This window comes from Octopus sinensis, linkage group LG3 (genome assembly GCF_006345805.1).
Source record: "Octopus sinensis linkage group LG3, ASM634580v1, whole genome shotgun sequence".
Classification (NCBI taxonomy): Eukaryota; Metazoa; Mollusca; class Cephalopoda; order Octopoda; family Octopodidae; genus Octopus; species Octopus sinensis.
The window spans coordinates 167,544,631-167,552,739 of record NC_042999.1 but is presented as its reverse complement, the minus strand read 5'-3'; the positions used below and the strand labels follow the sequence as shown (position 1 = coordinate 167,552,739).

The following is an 8,109-nucleotide window of genomic DNA, read 5'->3' as shown; positions in this document are numbered from 1 at the left end:
ATTTGCTCAGTTTTTGGTAGGTCTTGACAGATACGTTTATATCGATTGGGACAGTCATATCAATGAGGAGGCATGTTCTTTGTTTGAAGTCTTCAATATGATGTCTGGCCTATTTGCATCTATCTTTCTGTCAGTTTGAATGTGTGAAGTTCCAGAGGAGTGAGATGTGGTCATTTTCAAGCACTGGAGGTGGTTTGTGTTCCCACCAGTTTTTTTCATGGGGCAAATCCAGGTTTTTGCAGATTACCCAATGAATATATTGTGCAGCTCTATCGTGTCTGTTGAGATACTCTGTAGGCGCTAGAAGACTGCACTTGGAGACCACATGGTCAATGGTTTCATTTTGTTGCTGACATACACGACACGTTGGACTGCTTCTGATCTTTAATATGTTGGCCTGGTAGTTCTTTGTTGGTAGGCATTGATCTTGAGCTGCTATGATAAACCCCTCTGTTTCAGATTTTAAGCCAGAGGCCATTAGCCATTGATGGGTCAGGGCTTTGTCGATATCTGCATTATTCGCTCTCTTTGGGTATTTGCCATAGAGAGTTTTTTTTTGCCATTTATTATTCAGAATATCTAAGGCCGCAGTTTTGGCACGGGTTTTCATGCGCCTAGCTTTTTCTGTGCTTGTTTCTTGTATGTCTATCTCTAATTCCGAAATTGGTTGTATTCGGAATTCACTTAGATATTCCTTTGCCTGTTTTGTGACTGAGTATGATGCTTTCTTGTTTTCATGTTTTGAGACAAGTTTTAACATCCAGTCCTCAGAGTTTTTCAGGTAGGTGTCTAGGCCAATTGTAGCAATTTTCATTGTTATTGCCAGTTGCAAAAGACCACGGCCTCCCTCTTTTCTTGGCAGATAGAGTCGTTCTGTATCTGCCTTAGGGTGGTGCATTCTATGCATTGTCAACAGTTTCCTTATTTTTCTGTCGAGCTGACATATTTCAGTAATTGACCAGTTAACAATATTGAAACTGTAAGTCACGACTGGGTATGGCTAATGCATTGATCGCTTCGATCCTGTTTCTTGCATTCAGCTCTGTCTTGAGTATTGCTCTCACTCTTCGATAGCATTCTCTCCTGATCCTTTCCTTCATCTCTGAATGCCTTATTCCGTTCCCTTCAATTACCCCTAGGTACTTGTAGCTCTCCGCTGGGTCTAGTTCTTTTATGACATTCTGCTGGTCAAGGTTAACGTTAGATGTTTCTGTCATTTTTCCTTTGATAAAGGTAGCTTTTGCACATTTATCGATGCCGAATTGCATTCTGATGTCGTCACTGAATTGTTTGACTATCGCTAGTAAGCACTTGAGTTGTTGGTCATTTTTTGCAAAAAGCTTTAAATCATCCATGTAAATGAGATGATTTATATTTTTATCAAACATTTAATACCCGTACTGCGCGTCATTGAGCAGCTTTGAGAGAGGTATTAAGGATAAACAAAAGAGGAGTGGTGACAGTGAGTCACCCTGGAAAATGCCACACGAAATTTTTACATCACCAGCATTTAGGGATTCATTGTCACTGTTCAGAGTTAGTGTGGTTCTCCATGATCTCATACTTACAGCCAAGAAGTTTCGCAGAGTAGGTGCTATCTTATACATTTCCAGGCATTTCCTAATCCAGCTATGTGGTAGGCTATCAAAAGCCTTTTTATAGTCTATCCAGGCTATTGATAAGTTTTTGTGTCGTTTGTGACAATCTTCTAAGATCATCTTATTGATGAATAGTTGGTCTTTACAGCCGTAGGATCCACGTTTACATCCTTTCTGTTCATTAGGGAATATGCTGCTGTCTGTTAAAAAACTATAGGTATATTCCGTCAGGACAGATGTTAGTGTTTTGTACATAGTTGTTAAGCAGGTTATGGGTCTATAGCTTTTTGGTTCATTTGTTTCTTCACTTTTTGGAAGCAGGAATGTTAACCCATTAACTAGCCAAGGAGGCATCCTGCTAGGGTGTTGCAAAACATCATTGTACAGTTCTGTTAGCAGTTCATGGCTCTCTGGGAAGGCATTCAGCCAGAAGTTAGGAATTTTATCCTTTCCTGGAGACTTCCATTTGCTTGACCTCCTGAGAGCAGATCTTATATCTTCTACCTTGACACCCTCCCACTTTTGCTCTTCTAAGGGACCCAGTTCTGTAGATATTCTGTCAATCCAGGGGGCCTTTTCGTTGTGTGTTTTTTCTTCTGCCCAGATTTTATTCCAAAATCCCTGCACTTCTTCTTTTGATGGTACAGACCTTGCAGTTAACGCTGTTTTTCCTATCTTCCTGTAAAAATTCTTGGGGTTATTTTTGAACATGTTGTCCTTGAAAAATCTAACACGCTTTTCATACCTCGCTATGCGGGCAGCTTTGGTAGATACCTTTTGTTTGATGGTTTCTATGGTGGCATCAATATCAAGTATAGTTTTCATATTGTATTTTTTCTGTAATTTTTGGGTTTTTGTAGGTTTGGTAGTCTTGTGAGCCTTAAGGTTTTTCAAATATTCAATGTCAGATCTAAATATTTTAATTTGTTGTTGCAGACGCTCTTGCCAAGAAGGCTTTTTGTGGGAATGTTGCCGTTTTCTAATCTTTTCACCACATAGGATCGTTGAGATTTTCGCGGATGCATAGTATAGGTGGTTGAGGTTTGTGATATCAACATCATTAGCTGAAATTATATCCTTAAGTGCAAGCCGGATTTTACCAATTATTTCCATGTTTTGGTTAGAGTTGCAGATTTTAGGAAGTGTATCACGTTCATCCATGCTGGTTTCTTTAATTTTCAGCCATTCAATCATGATTTGATTTTTTAGCTTATGTAGTTCTGTTGGGTCAATATTTGTGTGACTTTCTTTATCTATTTGATGCTCATCTGTCTTAGTGTTTATGATTGGTTCAGGGAGTATTTCACTTTGCCTATCACTTATACTAACTCTTTCAATCCTTACTTCGTTTTTATCAGCCCTGGGCTGGTCTATAATTATTTCCTCTGTATTATCTTCTCTAGCTGCAGCTTCGTTCATTTTATCCGATATTGCTTGTCTAACTTGATCAATCTCTACTTCAGTCAGTGATTTTTTTTTATAATGTTTCTTCTGACGTTGGCAAGTTTGTTACTGTCTATGTAGGGTCTTACTTCAGGGTGTTTCTGTCTCCAGTTTAAGTATGCTTGTACAGTGCTAGATTTATCTATGGGGAAATATATGGCATGGTAGAAGGCCTCAAGAACTTCCTTATTATCTCCCCTAGACCATTTCTCCTTCTTTTTCTTTTGATTATTTGGTGATGAGCATGGATGGCCATCTGTTGGAATATTCCGGTTGTGGGGTACGTCCAGCTCCTGTGTGTTGGGAAGATTTGATCCAGTAGCTGATTTTTCAATCAGAATTTGGTTCAATTTTCGGGTACGTGGTCTTTTGTAATCCGCGCAATGACCAATGCGGTTTAATGTTTGATTTGTTGACCTTGAAGCATGACGAGCATCCATTCTTATATTAGGAGATGGATCTGTCAGTTTAGGGTTCACTACATGTAAGCATTGCTCATAGCGCATATTATTATTATTATTATTATTATTATTATTATTATTATTATTATTATTATTATTATTATTCTATGTTTGACTTTTGCTGGCTCCATGTCTCACCCAGAGACTTCAAGAGACAACAGGTTGGAAGTTCGTGTTGGTGTTATGCCTAGGGTGCCATATATTTGGTTTCGTACTTAGTGTTGTACTAATGAATGTCTAAATGTGTTATTATTATTATTATTATTATTATTATTATTATTATTATTATTATTATTATTATTATCATCATCATCATCATCATCATCATCATCATCATCATTATTATTATTATTATTATCATCATTATTATTATTATTATTATTATTATTATCATCATCATCATCATTATTATTATTATTTTATTATTATTATTATTATTATTATTATTATTATTATTATTATTATTATTATTATTATTATCATCATCATCATCATTATTATTATTATTATTATTATTTTATTATTATTATTATCATTATTATTATTATTTTATTATTTTATTATTATATTATTATTATTATTATTTTATTATTATTATTATTATTATTTTATTATTATTATTATTATTATTCAGTAGTTTTATTTTTATAGCGTGCTTTCACTTCACTACCGAGCGCAGCTCTGTGTGCCTTGGGTATGTGCTGTGATTTGTTGTGATGCTCTGATGGTTATTGTATGGAAAGTGTTCTGCGTAGGATGTGTGCAGTGCCTAGTAGTGCAATTTTCTGTATGTTATATGTGTTGTAAGTCCTGGTGTTTTTGTTATGTATTTGTCTGAATATTTTTTATCATGCCTAATGCACCTACTATGATAGGAATTGTTTCTGTTTTCAGGTTCCACATTCTAGTTACCTCTATTTCCAGGTCTTTGTATTTTGAGAGTTTCTCCATTTCTTTTAGAGACACGTTGTCATCTGCCGGTATTGATACATCAATTAGAAAGCATTTTTTTTCTTCATGATCTCTGACAACTATATCTGGTCTGTTGGCCTTAATTTCTCTATCTGTGTGTATCGGCATATCCCAGAGTATGGTTGCTTTCTCGTTTTCTGTGACCTTTTCTGGTGTGTGCCTATACCACCTTTTTTCTGTTGTTATTCCATAATGTTGGCATAGCTTCCAATGTATGTAGGTTCCAACTCTGTCATGTCTGTGAATATATTCCTTCTTAGCCAGGACTGGGCAGCTAGAGATAATATGATTTATTGTTTCTTGTCCATCTCCACATATTCTGCAGTTACTTGTAATATTTCTTTTCATTACATGTTTTTGGTAATTTCTGGTGGTGAGGCTTTGGTCTTGTGCTGCAATTAAAAATCCCTCTGTTTCTGCTTTGAGTCCTGAGCTTCTCAACCATTGCTGGGATTTTTCTTTGTCTATTTCTTTTGCGTTTAGTTTAGTGCAGTATTTACCATGAAGGGGCTTTTCTTGCCATCGTTTTATCATGGCTCGTTGCTGTTCTATTTTTAGCTTGGATTTCATTTGTTTTATAGCTTTTGTTGTTTCTTCATCATCTTTTTCTTCTTCTTTGTGTTTATTAGGTGGTATGATTTCTTGTTGTATTTGTCAGCTTCCTTAAATACTGAGAACAGTTTTGTTTTGCTCGTGTTTTGCTGCTATCTGGATCAGTTTTCCTTCCTTCTGAAGTAGGTATTTTTGCAGTCCTATGGTGGTTATTTTATAGTAGTTTTCCAGCTGTATAAGGCCTCTACCACCTTCTATACGTTGTATATATAGTCTTTCTATGTCAGATTTTGGGTGATGCATCCTAGATCCTGTCAGTATTTTTCTTGTTTTCCTCCTCTATTTTGGACAGTTCATTTCGTGTCCAGTTAAGGATATTGTGGCTGTAACTTATAACTGGGACAGCTAAAATGTTGATACCTATTATCTTGTTTTTAGCATTGAGCTCTGTTTTTAGTATTGATCTAACTCGTCTATAATATTCTTTTTTTATTTTCTCTTTCATTTGTGTGTGCTGTGTCTTATCTAGTTCATGGATTCCTAAGTATTTGTAAGTTTGGCTTTGGTCTAATTCTTTTATTTCATTGGTTTTATCTAGTGTGATGTTGTTACTCTTAACTAGTTTTCCTCTTTTCATGGTTACTTTGGCGCATTTTTCTAATCCAAATTTCATATCTATTTCTTTGGTAAATCCATGAACTGTCTTTAATAGTGTTTCCAGCTGTTTGTCATTTGCAGCGTATAGTTTTAGGTCATCCATATATAAAAGGTGGCTGATCGTTTTGCCGTAGCATTTATATCCGCATCCAGTTCTATTTAGCATATCAGATAGAGGTGACAGTGCCAAGCAGAAAAGGAGTGGAGAGAGCGTGTCTCCCTGGAATATTCCTCTTCTAATGGGGATGTCTTTGGTTTTCATGAGTCCCTCTTTTGTTTGGAGGTGTAGGACTGTTTGCCATTTATTCATAGAATGCTCTATGAATTTTATGATTGTTGGTGCTACTTTGTTAATGGCTAGTGTTCGAGGATCCATGTGTGGGGGATGCTATCAAACGCCTTTTTGTAGTCAATCCAGGCCATACTGAGGCCCTTCTTCTTTCTGTGGCTGTCTTCAGTTACGGCTTTATTAATCATTAGTTGATCTTTACAGCCATATGAGCCCTTGCGGCATCCTTTCTGCTCTTCTGGGAACAGTTTGTTTTCGTCCAGGTGCTTGTTCAGCCTTTGCGATATCACTGCAGTAAATGCCTAGAACATAGTAGGGAGGCAGGTTATTGGTCTGTAGTTTTCTGGTTTTGTTGTTTCATTTGATTTGGGAATTAAGATGGTTTTCCCCTTCGTGAGCCATTCAGGCATTGTCTCTGGCTCTGCTAGTATGCTGTTAAAGTTTTCAGCCAGCTTTTTGTGCATTCCTGTTAGATATTTCAACCAGAAATTGGGGATCTTGTCATGCCCAATCTTCCAGTTGCTTAGTTTTTGCAGTGCCTGGGTGACCTCTTCAGTTGTTATGGGGGTCCAAAGTTGTTCAGATGCCGAGTTTGTTATTTTCATACTCCTTTTTTTTGGTTGTTCGTTCGCCGACCATATTTCTCTCCAGAATTCTTCCAATTCTTCTGCCGTTGGTGCTGCAGTGACTTCTATTTTATTTTTGCCCAGTTCTTGGTAGAACTTTTTGGGGTCGGAGTTGAACTTCTGTTCTGTTCAAAGAAGCGTTGGCGTTTCTCGTACCGGCGGATCCTTTGAGCTTTGGCAAGGATATCTTGCTTCAGCTTTTCTTTTATCTCCGGCAAATCTTTTTCTGTGATGTTATATTTGCGGAGCATTTTTGTTCTCTTTTTGTTGCTTAGTAGCGTTGCTTGTTTGCTGATTTCATAAGAATCGACAGGTCTTTTCTAATTTTTTTTATTTTGTTTTGGATGTTATTTATCCACAGGGTTTGTTTGGGTGGTGGTACTCCTGTTTGGGCGGGTTTGGGTGAGTATCCAGCTTCTTTTGTGGCTGCAGTGGCTGCTGCGTATATCAAGTCATTTAGTTCAGTGATATCACTTTTTTTTTGTTTCAGTGGCTAGTTCAGTGACGGCTAGGTTATGTTGTTTATAATTGGTGTTGTTATTGCGTTATTTTTATTCTTGGGAGGTATGGTCGGTGGTCCATTTTGGGCTTTGTGGTTTTCAGTTCTTTGATTATTTTATTTTTATATTATCATAATCATTAGGCTCCCCTTCGTTGTTTACATCGTGTTTGTTGGGAATGTTGCGTTTGTCTTCGTGTTTTACAGTTTCAGTGTTTTATTATTGGGCATTGTTGTGTGGCTTCTATCTACATTTTCCTGGTGTATTTTTTCTTTTAAATGTTCTATTTCTATTTCTGATATTTTTTTGGCTTTGAGAATGTATCTTCGTACGTTAGCTAATTTATTAGGGTTCATTGCTGTATCCAAGTCTATATCTCTATTATTTTCCTTCCATATTTTATATGTATGTGTTGTTGTATTTTCATTTTGTGGGTAGAGCATTGCTGTGAAGTATGCGTGTAAGATAGAAATGTATTCCTCACGTGTCCATTTACGACTTTTGGGTTTTAATTGCGGGACATGAGGTACAACGTCCGCCCATTATTTTGACGGTCGTCATTTTCGTAGGGTACCGGTCCGTTTATTTCTGTTGTCACATTATTCGCACGTGTAGTTTTTCGTACATTTTTTGTTGTAGGTTTAATGTACGTACCGCTCGATTGTTATTCTTGGGTTGAATAGTATCGGTGGCATTTAATTTCTTCGTAGTTCCTTTGTACATGGTGTTTGAGGTCGGGGATGATCGTGTTGTTCCACGCATGTTTACATGTGTTGTGTTAGAGGTGGAGATAATATCGAGTCAAAATACATCATTTCGTTTCGAAAATAGTAATAAATTTCAATTAGTATTACTTACTCGGATATAGTCCAATTCTTTGTTAGTAAATCTTTGGCTCCATAGGGTGTCCTTGTTTTCGATGTTTGTGGATAGATTTCGGAGCTCTGTATTTTCCTTCTTACATCTTAAACGTCCCCGTTGTCTCCATCTTAAACGTCCCCGTTTAATATT

The 8,109-nt window shown here is 36.8% G+C and overlaps 1 long non-coding RNA gene across 1 annotated transcript in view; it reads right to left on the bottom strand.

Annotated features, from left to right (window-relative positions):
• Positions 1-3,073: 3,073 nt before the first annotated feature.
• The window catches only part of LOC118762831, an 8,574-nt gene continuing 3,538 nt past the window's right edge, over positions 3,074-8,109 (bottom strand). Inside the window, exons 2-3 of the long non-coding RNA XR_004998580.1 lie at positions 7,350-7,355; positions 3,074-3,086 (exon numbers count right to left, since the gene is read on the bottom strand). This is a non-coding gene — a long non-coding RNA (uncharacterized LOC118762831). The remainder of the gene's footprint in view (positions 3,087-7,349; positions 7,356-8,109) is intronic.